Here is an 18,102-nt window from a genome sequence, read left to right as displayed (position 1 = left end):
AGTGTCAGCCCGTGCGTTCCTCGACGGCACCCAGCATCGACGGCCGCCCCTACCACCGGCACCGCATCGCGCCCGCTCGCCGCCGTCTCCCCGGCCTCCGTAGTTCGTCCCAGCCTCAACCTCCCTTCGCGCTCCTCCGTTTAGCCCTACCCCGAGCTCCTCCCGGCGACCGACGGCGGCGCTCCGGCACGGCTCCTCCGGGAGCAACGGTGAGCGCCCCTAAATCCTCTTGCTTTCTCTCCGAGGAGAGATCCTGCTACCCAATTCCAGTTTGGTCTGCATTCCTTGGTGATCCTCTTCCTCCCTTCGCCATTAGGAGTAGGAGGAACCCTAGCTCGCTCACCATCGCTTGAGGGGATCTCGGCTTGGACCACCCAAGTATGAGCGGCATCCACTCCTCGCCGCTGGAGGACGAGGACCTGCTCCAGGAGATCCTCCTCCGCCTCCCTCTGCAGCCGTCCTCCCTCCCGTGCGCCTCCCTCGTCTGCCCGCGCTGGCGGTGAGCGGCGGTGCATCACCCTCGGCGTCGAGGCTAAACGGTGACGTGTTCGTGTGCGAACACACTTTTTGGCGACTCCGTTTGGGAGCCGTCCAAAAAGTGTGTTCTACTAGTGCATCAGTTAGTTTTATCATTTGTTTCAGTTATGTCGGCACTGTATATTGCTTTGCAGCCTATTTTGTTTGCCATACAATATTCATCTCCATCAACTTGAGAATCAGGAACAAATATTTAAGATCGAATACCTTGATCTCTTTAAGAAAAATATATTCTTCCACATTCATCCTTGGTTTTGAGTTTTAACATCTGGATCGTGATGACAATACTGACAGTGATATCGATGTGACAAGCAGAAGATTGCCACATTAAAGAGGGCCTTACATAGCTGGGGACAAACTTTGTTCTTCTAAACCTAATATTAAAAACTCTCCAAAGAAATCTAAACAAAGCTACACTTCCACATACATTCCTCAAGATAATATATCTGATCCTCAAAGATCAAAGCCGTCGATTCTATATCTAACTTGATTCTGGAATTGGATGAATGTCCAATTGGTCTTACACCAATTGCCCCAAGGACGACCTACCATCAGAACCAGCTTACATCCATATCACACACTTTCGGCAATGGATCAAAATTATGTCCAGAGGATACCATGTCAACGTCACTCTGAATAAGCTAGCGTCAAGACGGCGACCCACTGAACTCGCGGCGTGAGGGGATATACTTTAGATCTTGCAAGATGTAGCACTTCTGATGATAATAAATGTGTCCTTTCAAAATCATTCATGTACATAGTCTGTTTTCTTGTGACTACCGAGTTATAACGGCAAGTTTACACACATGAAGACCTTATTTTTCATCACATGAGTGAAAATAACACAATACACATGTACAATATCGACGGGGCGTGGCGTGCCGCCGCGCGGGCTAAGCTAGTTGGTATCTAGAGCCTCGACGATCTATGATTTACAATGACGGACATCGACAAGGAGTCGATCAAGTCCGCCAACAGCGGTTCCAAGGTGAACAAGAAAGGCGACAAGGTGAAGAAGGGCGGCAAGTCAGCGACTAGTGGTGGCGGAACGGGCGGCGCCAACGTACTGGCATATCGCAACATTCCCATCCAGTACCCGATGCTCAACGACGCCAACGACGGTGTATGGGCGGTGATGATGAAGATTATTCTTCGAACCCTTCGAGTGTGGGCGGCCATCACGGACGATGATGTCGACGACGAGTGTGACGAAGGTGCCATGGCCGCTATAGCCCAGTCTGTGCCGAATTCCGTGCTAATGACACTGGCGAAGTTAGAGACAGCAAGAGAGGTGTGGAACACACTCAAAGAGATGAGGATCGGAGAAGATCACGTCACGAAGGCTCGGGCACGAGTGCTGAAGCACCAATTCACAAGTTGCACTTGGAGAAAACTGAATCGGTGAACGACTATGCCATGCGTCTAACTACTTTGGTGGGAGAGATCTGTGCACTTGGTGAAAAGCTCGAGGAAGCTGAGACCATGGAGAAATTTTTCGGTTCAGTGATTGATAAGTTCACGTACATCATCGGCACGCTCGAGCAGCTTTACGACATCGACGCCATGACCATAATGAAGGTGTTCGGACGCCTGCGGACATGGGAAGCGAATGCTTGTGGCTGTCGGAAAGGCAAAGGAGGAGGTAGTGACCAACTCATGTACTCGCACGCAGATTGGGAGGCCCAAAGTAGCAAAGGAAGGCGTGACCATGGTGAAGGCTCAAGCAACGCAAAGCGTGGCGGACACAGCGGAAAAGGCAAAAGAGAAGGCAAGCCACAAGGTCGTGGTAAGCAAGACCGATCTAAAGAGCGGAAGCCAAGGAACTTGGATATGTCTGAGGTCAAGTGCTATAACTGCAATGAGGTGGGTTACTTTGCGAAAGATTGTCCAGAGCCTAACAAATGAGAAGCTCGAGATGGTATATAATGTTCAAGGATCGGTCAAGTTCGGTGATGGTTCAAATGTGAAGATTTGTGGGCAAGGTTCTGTCCTCTTCGAGGGTCTCACAGCAGAACATCGAATACTCACCGGAGTATACTACATCCCACGGCTTCGCAACAACATCATCTTTCTCGGGAAACTTGACGAGAATGGATGCAAGTTGGATATTGAGAACGGAGTGATGACGGTCTCGACAACCTCCGAAACATGCTAGCGCATGTGAATCGCACATGGAACATGCTCTATATCATCAACCTTGATCAATCACAACCGGAGTGTTGGCTCGCCAAGAGTGATGATGATTCGTGGTTATGGCATGCTAGATTTGGACACGTTAACTTCTAGGCCTTGAAGAAGATGTCGAAGATGGAGATGGTATCCGGGATGCCGTTTATTGACCATGTTGATCGAGTATGTGATAGGTGCTTGGTTGGAAAGAAGTACTTCTTCCTTGTGGTAGATGACTACTCGAGATACATGTGGGTCGTTCTCCTACAATCTGAAGATGAGGCGTTTGAAGCATTTAAGAAGCTCAAGGTTGCAACGGAGATGGAACACAAGCTGAAGGTTCACGCTCTACGAATAGATCACGGCGGAGAGTTTACGTCGAACGAGCTCAATGACTACTGCGAGAAGATTGGCATAAAGAGGTTCCTCACGGCACCTTAAACGCCATAGCAGAACGGGGTTGCTGAAAGGCGCAATCGAACCGTCGTTGATATAGTGAGAAGTTTACTCAAGAGCAAGAACTTGCCGGTGACTTTTTGGGGAGAAGCTGTCTCGACGACGATGCGCACAGGTTGCAAGGTGATAGCGACAACGACGCGCATGACACGGGTGGAGATCTCGGCAACGACATCGACATCGAGGCGCATAGTGATGATGACAGTCAAGATGATGATCACGATAACGACGACTACGTCGACAACGCGGATGTCAACGATACATGTGGGGAATGTCCCTTTTGTTCTCATACTTATACATGTGAGGAAACAACCTCCCTTATAAGGAGATCCAACTCCTTCGAAACTAGCAATGTGGGACTAAACTTTAATTCCACCTCTTGCCTTGTACGAATGGTCTGAGTGGGCCTCTAAGTTTTATGAGGAATTACTGAAATTGCTATTGGGCTGACCCAAAATAGATTAAATAGAGCTGCTCCCCGGGAAATACACTTTGGTTCTTGGTTGTATATGCACCCTATATGGGGATTTTTTTAATATTTTAATAAAAAGTCAAAATAGGTAAGAACTATTTTGACAAAACACTTGACTTACTTTTGCACTGATATATAAATGTCGACGAAAAAAAGTTGACCTCACAGCAAAAAGACAAAATTTATTTGCTATTATAGGTTACTATTCACACTACGTTAGCCAAAAATTTGTCTTTTTTGAAAAGAAGTCAAAAGGATATTTTTTTATGGATTTTATTTCTCACGAGTACAATAGAAGGTCAAGTTTATTTCAAAAATATTTTCAGGAATTTTTGACTTTTTGTTGAATTACTAATTTTTTTCACATATAGGGTGCATATGTCCCCATAGACCAAAAGCTCCCCTCCGCTGCTCCCCCACCTAGTCATGCGAGTCATGGTGCGACGACGAGACCACTGACCACGTCTTCATCATGGCGCACTGCCGAGGTCTCGGGGCGGCTCAATATGACCCCCCCCCCCCCCCCCCCCCCCCCCCCCCGGCTCTATCTCTAGGTCGTGCTGGAGGGACGGACCGTTTGTTCTCCCCTAGCAGGTTTGTAAAGCAAGGAACGATGATGTTGTTTTTAACAACCGGGCGTGTGCTTCGAGTGTAGTTCTTCAGAAGGGATCAGGCGACCTTCTTATCTGGAGCAGGCGTTTTTGTGACCAAGGACGCTGGCAGCTGATGGTTATAGCATGGATGAGTTTTTTTTTCTCCTTTCCTCCCCTGACTTTGTTGTTCTCTTAGCTTGTTGTTTTCATCACTTCGATGAAAACACTGTATGACTTCCAAGTCCTTCGAGTAATATAATAACCGGTGGAGGTTGTTCTCGCCCGTCATTCTCGAAAAAAAACCAGTTGTAATCAATGTTTCTCGTGAAAAAAATAAGCCATGCGGTACAACAGTTGGGTACGTTGATATTTCCACTAAGCTGACATAATAATACTCGTGGGGAAGGGATACAGCCATGCCCATGTTCAACCGGCCGGGTGCAACATGATAAGCAAGTCGTCGTTGGAAGGTGTACGTGCCCATGTTCGCCAAGGAGCAAGTTGCATGCATGGATGTGACCTTGAATATATCTTTATTTATGATGGAATAAAGAGCATGCATGCATCTAGCTGATCTGAACTACGATTCAGATCAAGTCTTACCGAAATTGGATTTCCCTACACTGACTCGCTTATCCGGGATCGATCCTCACTACGGTCTTTTATTTCGAAATGAGCTGTAATCCGCAGCTTTAGAGATAGGGGCGGCTGCATAAGTGCTGTCAATAATACTGTTGCAAAAACCAAAAGGGGCATTTTCAATCGGGACGTAATTTGGTATCCAACACAGTAACCTCATCGATCCATGGAGCGATCCAGTTGTCCATTTTCCCCCAAACTGGAAACCGGGGGGGGGGGGGGGGGGGGGTGTTAAGGTCCGAAGCACTGCCGCGTATGTGTCCGCCAACCAGGCCCCATGAAACAACCTTCCCATCTCCCGCGCGAATGCGCCTCCGCTCCCAGCACCGCATTCATGCCGGCCCATGCCTTACTCTTACTCGCCGGCACCTGCAGCCGGAGTTAGACACGGACATGGGAACAATAAGGACTTGGAGCAGGGACGCCAACGAAGATTTAGACTAGGTTAGCTGCAACACACTTTTGATTAATGAACTGTGTAAAAAATGTACTGAATGTTGTCCTATTTAAATGAAAATCAACTGGTTTGCGTGAGAATTGTTCGGTTTTGTTTTAAATGTATGCGGATATTTGAGGTACACGGTTGGTTCACCGGCTCCTGTATTACTATCCGTTTTAGGGCTCTGCGTTGAAGATGACCTAAATGCTGTGCTTTTTTAAGAGAATAGAGCATCATGGCCCTGCTTTATAGAGAAAACAACCAATAGCCACTAACAACAGTACAGTGCAGAAAATAGAATACAAACTCCACCCAGCCAACACAACATTTATGCTAAGTCGCTAACCAACATAGCGCACACCACCAGCACGAAAAAAGTGGGGCTGATCTTATTATCGGCGGCACACACACAAAGCACAAGGTCGTGTGCTCACACATGAAAATGGAAATAATAAATTATGGTTAACAACAAGATGATAACATTTGAACAACTTCTCGGCGGGCAATTAAAAAAGAAGAGTTGAGAAAGATCGATCATTATGGTCTGTATTGCAGTGCAGGACACATCAACTTCTCGGCTGTAATTTAATACCTTTCCCAGTCCATGCTCCGAGGGACGACATGGGCCTGGTGATTTGGCTGCAATGGCTTTGGCGTGCACATCTTGTTGTCGATGGTCTGGTGGACGGCGGCATCCTCTTGCTTCCTCTTAGCTTTTTCTTCATCTTCATGTCCAGCACGTTCCACTGGCATCGCAAGGAGCCCAATTCCTCCTCCTCCTCTCGCTTCGTCGCCCTTTGTCCCTCCATGGGCCGCCAGTCCCACATGAGATTGCTCACCGCAGTAGCTTAAGTCCTTCGCCGCCGCACCGACGACGAGCAGGGCTAGGCCTAGGACGGCGCATGACACAATAACCTTCTTCCTGGAACCCATACCCACACCCATGGCTACCTTGTTGGCTAGCTGGTTTGCTTCTCAAGTAATTAGTGGTACGTTGTGGCTAACCACGCAGGATGGATGGATGGATTTACCAGCGGGCACACACACACTCCTATATAAAGAGGCGGAGAGGCCGGTGAAGCCAGCAAGCTTCTTCTAAGTTTGATGAATAATCTAGTCCATGTAGCTTCGGATGAGATCTGACGATCCACATGCATCAGATGGTCTTCTGGTAGGGAGACAGAGTGCAGCAGATGCATGTGCTTGTCAACCTACTATTAACCAGCAGCTAGATTATTAGTATTAGATTCAAAGAAGCCAATCCATGGAACAAAGGCCACGCAAAACTAGAACTAACTATGTTAGATTCCAAAACGGTCTAATATTGTGGGGTGGGGGGAGTACATTCTAATTTAATCCTTCCAGATTTTTAGAAACTGATTTCGATCGGTTGTTAAGAAAAATGTGCAATTTTCAGCTCTTTCAGGCCATCAGTATTTTCGACCGTCGGACAAGCAGCTCTAGCCGTTTTGGCCATCAGATTACACTTCAAGCGCATTACTTATCGTGGTTGAGCTGGGGCAGTTGCCTAGCCGTCTTTGGCAGTCCGATTACACTTGAAGCGCAATACATACCGCGGCTGGGATGGGGCAGCTGCCCCCACAGCAAAATTGAAGGCACGTGGTTCAAGGCTACTCCCAACTTTCGTCCTATCTCGCTGGAAAACTACATTATGAAAGCCATCACTAAAGTATTGTGCTCCCGTCTCCAACGTTTTATTCACACTCTTGTCGACCCCGACCAAACCAGTTTCCTCGCGGTCGCCGCATCACCGAGAACAGGTTTATCTACCTGCTGAGCTGGGAAGTTCCTACCTTTGTTGTTCAAAATCGACTTTCGCAAAGCCTACGACTCCGTTAACTGGACCAGTCTTCTTTCAATTCTTTCTTCGTGCAGTTTCGATGACCGATAGTGTGAATGGATTCACCCCATTCTCTCCACCAGTGACACCTCAGTCCTCCTTAACAACTCCCAGGGGACTGGATCCTTTGCCAAAACGGGCTCCAGCAGGAGGATGCTCTACCCCTACCTTCTCCTCCTCGTGGCGGATGTGCTTCAGCGCCTTATCCGTTTGCTAGCTCGGCTGGCCAGCTAGCCCACTCTATTGACCCTTCTTTGTGGTGCCCCGTTCTTCAGTATGCGGATGACACGTCGATTCATTGACGCATGGATCTCACTTCAGCTGTTCAACTTGGCGGATATTGTGGGTCCAGTGGCAAGAAAAAAGTGAAGTGCCATCACTGCGGCAAGCTCGGGCACTGGAAGAAGGACTGCAGAGCCTGGCTGCGTGAACATGAGTAACAGGAGCAAGCAAACATCATGCACGCCAGCGACGAACATGACCAGGGCTTGCTTATGGCCATGGTCACCGGTGTCACCACCACCCATATCGTTGCGCTGTAGGCAGTCTTCCTCAACGAGGAGAAGCTCATCCACGTGCCGTCACCAGACGGTGAGTGGCTCTTTGACACAGGGGCGAGCAGGAAAATGACCGGTGAGTGGCACGTGTTCGAGACGATGGACGATACCATGCACGGCACCATCAACTTCGGGGATGGATCAGCAGTGGCGATACACGGATGCGGCTCCGTCATGTTTCACTACCAAAGTGGTGAACAACGAGTACTCACCAAGGTGTTCTACATCCTGAGCATACGGAGTAACATAATCTCCATCCGGCAGCTCGACGAGGGCGGCTACGCGGTCGGCATAAAAGACAGTGTCATGACGATCCAGGATCCAACGGGGCATCCTTCCCCGCGTGAAACGCACGACATCATGCCTATACACAGGCATACAGATGATCGACGTGCCCACCTACCTGCTCATCAAGAGTGATGACATAACTTGGCGCTAGCATGCGCGCCTGGGCCACCTTCACTTCCAGGCTCTCCATGCCATGCCGACAAAGGACATGGTCAAAGGCTTGCCAGACATTGATAATGTGGAGGAGTATCGCGGAGAAAGGCCTCGAGCTCGTCCACACCTACCTGTTCGGCTCGATGTCTCCAGCGACACCGAGAGGTAACAAATATTTCATCCTCGTCGTTGATGAGCACAAGCTCTATATGTGGGTGGAGCTCCTGAAGTCCAAAGATGAGGCGTTCGACCCTTTAAGAGGATCAAGGCGATGGCGAGGCAGGAGACCAGTGCAAGCTACGGGGTTTTCGGTTGGACTGTGGCAGGGGATTTAACTCCGGTGAATTCGTGGAATTCTGCATCGACCACAACATCAAACACTACGCGGCGCCCTACACGCCCCAGAAGAACGGGGTTGTCGAACACCGCAACCAAACGGTCGTCGAGATGGCCCGATGCATGCTGAACAGCATGCCCATCCCGGCGTTCTTCTGGGCAGAGGCGGTCAAGAGCGCCGTCTATTCGGCTGCTGAAAATGATATTCTGGTTGCCCCGTTTCGGAGAAGGAGGTGTTTGATGCTATAGCACAGTTGAAAAATAATAAAGCTCCCGGACCGGATGGATTTCTGGTGGAGTTCTACAAGAAGTGCTGGCATATTATTAAGGGGATTTGCTACCTATGTTTCATGATCTGTTCTCTGGACAGCTTCAATTATTTCACTTGAATTTTGGAACTATCACACTGCTTCCTAAGAAGACAGATGCTGTGAGAATTGAGCAGTTCAGGCCAATCTGCCTTCTCAATGTTAGTTTTAAAATATTCACCAAGGTCGGGACTAATAGGCTCACACAGATTGCGCATTCTGTGGTGCAGCACTCTCAAACTGCTTTCATGCCGGATAGAAACATCCTTGAAGGGGTGGTCGTCCTTCATGAAACGCTTCATGAAATCCATTCCAAGAACTTAGATGGTGTCATTTTTAAGGTGGATTTCGAGAAAGCGTACGACAAGGTCAAATGGCCATTTCTCCAACAGGCATTGCGTATGAAAGGTTTTGATGAAGCCTGGCGACGCCAGGTCGAATCATTTACGCAAAAAGGGAGTGTGGGAATTAAAGTGAATGACGATATTGGTCATTACTTCCAGACACATAAAGGCCTAAGACAAGGAGATCCGATGTCCCCTATCCTGTTTAACATTGTGGTTGATATGTTAGCCATCTTGATAGGAAGGGCTAAGGAGAATGGTCAAGTGGGTGGCTTGGTACCTCATCTGGTTGATGGAGGTGTATCCATCCTTTAGTACGCTGATGATACAATCATCTTTATGGAGCATGACCTGGCCAAGGCGAGAAATATGAAGCTGGTGTTATGCCTTTTCGAACAATTGACCGGGTTAAAGATTAACTTTCATAAGAGCGAGCTGTTCTGCTTTGGTAGAGCCAAAGACGAACAGGAGGCTTATAGGCAATTGTTTGGGTGCGACTTGGGGGATTTACCTTTCTCTTACCTAGGTATTCCAATCCACCATCGAAAGCTGACCAATAGAGAATGGAAGTGCATCGAAGACCGGTTTGAGAAGAAACTGAGTTGCTGGAAGGGCAAGCTCATGTCATATGGAGGCCGATTAATTCTGATTAATTCGGTGCTCACGAGTATGCCTATGTTTCTCTTATCATTCTTTCAAGTCCCAGTTGGTGTTAGGAAAAGACTGGACTTTTATCGATCACGTTTCTTTTGGCAGGGTGATGAGCTAAAAAGAAAGTACAGACTTGCAAAATGGGATATCATCTGTAGACCGAAAGATCAAGGGGGTCTTGGTATTGAGAATCTTGAAGTTAAGAACAGATGCCTTCTTAGCAAGTGGCTGTGGAAGCTTTCTTTTGAGACTGATGTTATGTGGGCCCAAATCCTTCGCAGCAAGTACCTACAGACAAAATCCTTGTCCCAGGTCACAGTAAGGCCAACTGACTCGCCTTTCTGGAGAGGCCTGATGAAAGTCAAACAATCTATGTTTAATAGGACAAAGGTTGTTATTGGCAACGGCGCTAGTACACGATTCTGGGAGGATACTTGGCTTGACGAGACACCCTTGGCCATTCAATATCCGTCTTTATATCGCATTGTTCAACGACGTGAGGTATTCGTTGCTACGGTGTTTCAATCCACCCCCCTTAATATTCAATTCAGACGGTCGTTAGTGGGCAATCGTTGGGAAGATTGGCTCCGTCTAGTTCGGAGACTAATGGATGTCCATCTTTCTCAACAACCCGATGAATTACGCTGGAAACTGACTAGGTCTGGAGTATTCACGGTGAAATCAATGTATATTGATGTAATTAATTCGAGCTCCATTCCTACCTCCAAGCATGTTTGGGCTGTCAAAGTTCCTTTGAAAATAAAAGTGTTTATGTGGTTTGTCCATAAACAGGTTATTTTAACCAAGGATAACTTGATTAAGCGTAATTGGACAGACCTACGAGGTGTAGCTTCTGTGATCGGGACGAGACGATCAAACATCTCTTTTTTGATTGCCCGTTTGCCAGAGTACTTTGGCGGACGGTCCACATTGCTTTTAATATTACTCCACCGAATTCTGTCACTACGTTATTTGGGACATGGCTCACCGGGATTGAGCCTGAATTAGCGAGACATATTCATGTTGGAGTTTGCGCTTTGTTGTGGACTATCTGGACTTGCAGAAATGATTTGGTCTTTAACAGAATATCACGTATTCACTTTTTGCAGGTTATTTTTCGAGCCACGGCCGTGATCCGTTCATGGTCGCTACTCACTCCGATGGAGGCCAGGGAGCATTTGGTTACTGGATCTATCCGCTGGGAGATGGTAGCTCGGGATATCTTCAACCGGTTTGGATGACGGTCATCTAATAGGATAGGCAATTAGTTTACCTATCTATCTTTAGCCAGCCGGTTGTGGCGTCTTATCTTGGCTAGTCTGTGTGCCCAGCCTCTTTAGCTCTGTGTGAGCTGTCTTTTTATTTCTTTTTCAGTCGGAGACTTTGGAACCTTGTTGGAACCTTTTATTTCGTTAATAAGATGGCCGTATGCATCATTCTGATGCAGAGGCCGGGGAGATCCCCTTTTTGAAAAAAAAAACATCCTCAACACGACACCCACGAGGAGCCTCTCCAGTGTAACGCCCTAGGAGTCATGGTACTGCCGGAAACCGAGCGTGCATCACATGCGCACATTTGGCTGCACGGTGCACGTCAAGAAGCTCAGCTCCATGTGATCAAGCTCTCCGACCTCTTGACACCGATGGTCTTCGTGGGCTATGAGGAGGGCGCAAAGTGCTACAGGGTGTATGACCCGTGTACTAACAAAGTGCAGGTCACTCCGACGTGTTGTTCGAGGAGAACAGGCCCCGGAACTAGGAGGCTCACAATGCCTAGAGCGCGGTCACTGCACCGCGCACGTTCACGGTGGAGTACAGACAGAGCAGGGCGCCAAGGGTATAGACACAGGAGGTGCGTTTGCCAGCACCACACAACGAAATATGTTGAAATGAGGGCTTTGCAAAAAAAAATCTAGAGTTTTTAACACATGATACTATTCATCCTTCGAGACGATGAATTTGTGTTTTTTGTACAGGTCGCATTCGAACGTATTTCATCCTGAAAGTTTACATATGTATACCTCACATCCTTGTTTACTTTAAAAAAAACCAGATTTTTTCAAAACCAGAAATTTGAAATTTTCAAAGATTCAGCCTCTAGAACGCCACACTCATATTCTTCTTCTATATAAGTTAATATTTCCTCGGTCCGAAAAAGTTTGTCCCAAACTTGTTCCTTAAATGGATATATCTAGCACTAACTTGAAGTTAGATACATCCATTTACAAAATTGTGGTGTATAACTTCAGCGGCTATCGTGAGTGACTAGTGCAAAATGGTTTGACCAATAATATTGGTTGTTCTGCACGTACCTAGAGTTAAACTTGGGTTGCCCGGACATAGAAATGGTGTTATTCGTTCTAGGTTCAATTTTTTTAATGCTGCGCATGTTGCCGAGACATACAAATGCGCGTCGATATGTTTTGCGCAATTCAGCTTTGGATTCTACTGCCACACGATATTAGTGTTGCACGTTGTTGCTGCAGGACTATCTTTGGTGTAGAAACCGTTTTGCCATTGTGGTCGTCGCCGTAACTGTAACATGCGAATGCTAACTAATCGCCTGGCGTGCAACTTGAAAAGGGGCCATGATGGAGCCCCTGTATATTTATCCGAGAAGGCGGCCATGGAAGCAACCAGGCTGTAGTTTCCAGCGCGATGGCTCTGAACCCTCCACACCGTCTTCTCCATCAGTTCCAAAGTATCCTTGTGTGTACTAAGTAATAATGCATGTCATCATCTCCTGAGTCCTGATTTGTAATCCTCCATCCATCCGTTCCAAGATATTATATGAGTCGTATTTTGGTTCGTCAACGCAAAGCCTTCGCGGACAACCACTCCTGTTGTGCCATTCATGGAACCTCGAAGGAACGACTGGATGGCTTCCTTCTTCCGTTGAACGTTTTCTGGATCAAACAACCAACAGAAGCGAAAATCCTTTTCTGAGCCCGGGCTCATCTGCACCAGTGTTGAATAAAAAAATCAAAATAAATACTAAAAAAAGTTCAAAAAATTCTAATTTTTTCCTATGGTAGACAATTTAATGCGTAAGGCCCGCTCCAATTTTCAAATCATTTGGACAAATAAGCAACTCTCGGCAAAAAAGACAAATTCAGGGTCTGTAAAATAGTTCATTCTTCATGTACTGTTTTGACCCTATTTGTCTTTTTTTCTGAGAGCTACTCAGATGTCCAAATGAGCTAGAATTTGGAGCGAACCTCACGAAATAAATTTTCTACCCTGGGAATTTTTTGAATTTTTCTAATATTTTTTGTGAATTTTTTTCTGGACTGGTGCAAATGAGCCTGCGCACCCAATCGCTGCACTCCAACAGAGGCACAATCTCTCCGTTCCTTGGCCAGATTTCTCTCCCCTTCCTCGCCTCCAGCGATCTCCTGTCCGAGCGACAGAGCCTCACGGCCTCACCAGCGACCCCACGCCGCTGCCTCCCGCAAAGGCGTCCCCGTCTTCCTACACGGGCTCCGGCTGATCTGTGTCAGTACGAGAGAGCCCCACCACTGAAACCTGTCAACCCTTGGACTCGCAGCATCTTGCGCCTTGCCCCCTTCTTCTTCCTCCGGAAAAACTGAGACAACTTTCGAATAGCAAATGCGAACAATCATTCATTGTCTTCCTCGCGATGTGATGAGCATGTGGTTTACTAGATAGATAAGCAATTATATCGCAGATATTATACTAAAATGGGTAGTTGGAACTTGGAAGGTGAGCCGGCCATGCACATGTTCATCCGGGAGCAACTTGATAAGGAAGTCATCGCCAAAAGGTGTGCCCATGTTCATCCGCCGGCAACTTGCATATTTGGATCTGGATGCGACCTTGAATGCATCCAGCAACGTACATATATGATGTACACTTACGCTTCGTTTGGATGTCTCCATTGGAGAGCTCCGTTCCAAATCAGTGAGGAAACTGAAATGGAACAAATACGAATTCACCTATTTGGTTGTCCAGTGAATTGGCCCTTGAAATGCCTCTGAGATCTCAATACCAAATCATGTTTGGATGACAGACTTTGGAATTGCATAGCTACATTACCAGGTTATACCTTGTTCTACATGACTCAAAATTAAAATCTTACTACGAATAAATATATAGCAATGAAAATAAATAAATATTCTAGAAATGCATCAGGAAAACGCAAAATGGTTATACATGGACAACAATATATTGCATGTTTCCTCCACTCAATAATTATTGCAGTTTCGTTGCTGTCAAGAATATCAGGAACAGAGCATGCATTGCAGTTTATTCTACCAACAGGATCAGTTGGAAAGATATTTCCTTGATTGATTTGCGGATCACAGTACAGAGTATATATCAAGGAGAACTGCACGTCCTATACAAGTGGCACTCGGGCCCGACGTGGCCTCCTGATCCTATAAACACGGTATGAGTACACAACGTTACATGAGTACAGACTTTTTCTAACACCCCCCTCAGCCGGAACTCCATGTGGAAGGATGTTCAGGCTGGATCGAAAATCTGTAAACACCTGAGACGGCAACCCCTTGGTAACACATCAGCAAACTGAGAGCTCGAAGGAACATGAAGAACACGGACCTCGCCAAGAGCCACGCGGTCTCGGACGAAGTGTAGGTCAATCTCAATGTGCTTGGTGCGTTGATGTTGCACCGGGTTGCATGCAAGGTAAGAGGCACTGATGTTGTCACAATACACAATGGTGGCCCGTGTGGGAGGAAGATGAAGCTCATGGAGAAGTTGATGCAACCAGCATGATTCGGCCACACAGTTGGCCACGCCCCGGTACTCCGCTTCGGCACTTGAACGAGAGATAGTAGGTTGCCTCTTTGAGGACCACGAGACAAGATTGGAGCCAAGGAACACACAAAATCCAGAAGTAGACTTACGTGTATCCAGACAACCTGCCCAATCCGCATCAATATATGCAACAAGATCCATGAAGGAGGACTTATATAGTTGGAGACCATGGTGAGAGGTGCCCTGTAAGTACCGAAGAATCCGTTTGACAAGTTGCATGTGAGTATCTCGGGGAGCGTGCATGAATAAGCAGACTTGTTGAACGGCATAGGCGATGTCAGGCCGTGTGAGAGTAAGGTATTGTAGGGCGCCAGCCAAGCTGCGATAGTGGGTGGGATTGGAGAGGAGTTGGCCGTCGTGGGAGGAGGATTTGGAGCTGGTGTCGATAGGTGTGGAGACGGGCTTACAGTTTAGCATATTGGCGCGCTCTAATATCTCAAGGGTGTATTGTTGTTGGCATAGGAAAAGGCCAGAGGTGTTGGTGGTGACATTGATGCCCAAAAAATGATGGAGAGTGCCAAGATCCGTCATGGAGAATTCCGACTTGAGGGAGTTGATGATGGATGTGAGAACGGCGGAGGAGCTAGCCGTGAGAATGATATCATCCACATAAACGAGCAAATAGGCAATGGAGGTGCCATGGTGCTTGATGAACAAGGAGGAATCACTCTTGGAAGCCCGGAATCCCAATGACAAGAGGAATGCTTGGAACCGAAGAACCCATGTGCGTGGAGCTTGCTTCAGGCCATATAAGGACTTGCGAAGTAGGCATACATGGTCGGGCCGTGAGGGATCCACAAAGCCCGCTGGTTGGGAGAAATACACTGTCTCATTGAGATCGCCGTGAAGGAAAGCATTCTTGACATCAAGTTGGTGAATTGGCCATGACTGAGATGTAGCAATACTGAGCACCACGCAAATAGTGGCCGGCTTCACCACCGGACTGAATGTTTCACCATAGTCCACACCCTCTTGCTGAGTGAACCCACGAACAACCCACCGAGCTTTGTAACGTGCCAATGAGCCATCAGTGTTGAACTTGTGACGAAATATCCACTTGCCCGTGACAATGTTGACACCTGCAGGCTTAGGCACCAAAGACCAAGTAAAGTTATCCATTAAAGCATGATATTCTTCTAACATAGCTTGGTGCCAATGGGGGTCTTTGAGGGCTGATTTGTAGGTTAGTGGTATGGGAGAAATAGTGGGTGAGGTGGCATCAGCAAGAAATAAACGTTTGGGCATGAGAAAACCAGTTTTGGCGCGTGTGGACATCCTGTGTGCGTTCTGCGGTGGCTGTACGGGTATGGCACATGGAGGAATAGGTGGCGCAGGCGGAGTGGACGGAGCGGAAAGCGAGGAGGATCTGGTGGGGCCGTCTAGTCTGGTGGCAGGAGGATCTGGCGATGGATCCGAGGAGGAGTCAAAGGAAGCGGAAGTTGCAGGCGAATCTATCGCGGCTGGGGAATCGGGCGTGGAACACGAGGCGGGGGAGCCATTGGGGCGATGTGGACCGGGCGTGCGGGACGAGGTGGAGCGTGCGGGCGAAGCGGACGGGCCAGCGGGGGAGCGGCACGCGGCAGCGGAAGGCGCGGGAGTGCGGGGCGAATCTGGGGGTGGTGGAGCGTGGGGCCCGTACGAGGTAGCAGGCGCGGGATCCAAGTGATTCGGCCGGGGAAGGGGAGCTGCATGGCGATCCGATGTGGACGTAAGGGGTGTGTGGTCTGGGGTGTGTTGGCGATACGGAAAAGTTGTTTCGTCGAAAACAACATGTCGGGAAACAATGACACGTCGAGTGGTGAGGTCGTAGCACCTGTACCCTTTGTGTTCCAGGGGATAACCAAGGAAGACACAAGGAGAGGAGCGAGGGGAGAGCTTGTGGTCCATGGTGGCATAGAGGTTCGGGTAACACAGACAACCGAACACACGAAGATGAGAGTAGTCGGGCTGCACGCCGTGGAGGAGATAGTATGGCGTATACGGTGTAATGGCACGTGAGGGACGCCTGTTGAGGAGGTAGGTGGCGGTATGAAGGGCTTCCGCCCAAAAGGGAGGAGTTAAGTTGGCTTGGAGAAGGAGAGTGCGCACGATATCATTAGTTGTACGAATAAGGTGTTCCGCTTTGCCATTTTGAGGAGAAGTGTGTGGGCAAGAAAACCGATAGACGATGCCGTTAGAGGAGAAAAATGAGCGAAGAGAGGTGTTTATGAATTCGCCGCCATTGTCACATTGCATACTTTTGATGATCACATGAAATTGAGTGTGAACAAAGGTAAAGAAACGCTGTAGGACAGTAGAGGTCTCGGATTTTTGACGCAAAGGAAATGTCCAAGAGTAATGTGTGTAGTCATCCAAGATAACAAGATAGTATTGAAACCCGGAAAAACTTACAATGGGGGAGGTCCACAAATCACAATGAATTAAATCGAAGGGAGCGAAAGTTTTGCTATGTGAAGAAGAAAATGGGAGGCGTGGTTGGCGCCCTAGTTGGCAAGTGTTACAAGGGAAATGGGGAGCCTTATTACAATCACTAAGAAAATCACGAGAAATAATAGAAAGAGTATGAGCGCCGGGGTGCCCGAGACGACGATGCCACAAATCCGAGGTGGTGGTGAGGAGTGCGGACGCCCGTGCTGGTTTATTGCCAATGAAGGGGTAGAGGTCGCCGGTGCTAGCGGAGATCATGAGAACTTGTCGAGTGCGAAGATCCTTCATAAGAAAACCACACGGAAAAAATTCAACGGAACATGTGTTATCTTTGGTAAATTTGCATACGGAAATAAGGCTGGTAACTACATGTGGAGAGACAAGAATGTCCGTGAGGCGAAATTTGTGAGGGTGGAGTGTGGTGGAGCCAGTGGCCGTGACGGGAAGATGCTGTCCATTGCCAACAAGTATGCTTGAAGGAACATGCGTTAATGAATGACTAGACGACGTGCGAAGAGGCGCCACTGTCCAAGTACCACTCGGGGGCTGGTTGGTTGGGGAAGCCGGAGTTGCTGTAGGCCGCGTTGAGCATGGCAAGATGACCCCACGACGGCGGCGTGGGTGGGTAGTAAGTGCGATCCGGCGGTGGCGGAGGTGCTGCTGAAGAGGGAGGGCGTCGTACCGAAGACGAACGGCGGAGAGGAAGTGGAGGAGGAGGCCGGGGTGGTGGAGGCGGCGGGCGCCGTGGAGGAGGGAGAGCCCGGCGAGGTGACGGAGTCCATGGCGGCGGCGGACGGGGAGGAGTCGGTGCCGGCCATGAGGAGAACCTGGAAGCAGCTGATACCAAGTTGGAAAGATATTTCCTTGATTGATTTGCGGATCACAGTACAGAGTATATATCAAGGAGAACTGCACGTCCTATACAAGTGGCACTCGGGCCTGACGTGGCCTCCTGATCCTATAAACACGGTATGAGTACACAACGTTACATGAGTACAGACTTTTTCTAACAGGATCAGAATATTTGTATCTCTGAATTTTGTTTAGAAAGGCATAACATTTCGGAACTCGTT

This window comes from Triticum aestivum, chromosome 6D, assembly GCF_018294505.1.
Source record: "Triticum aestivum cultivar Chinese Spring chromosome 6D, IWGSC CS RefSeq v2.1, whole genome shotgun sequence".
NCBI classification, from domain to species: Eukaryota; Viridiplantae; Streptophyta; class Magnoliopsida; order Poales; family Poaceae; genus Triticum; species Triticum aestivum.
Note: the sequence above shows the minus strand (reverse complement) of the source record.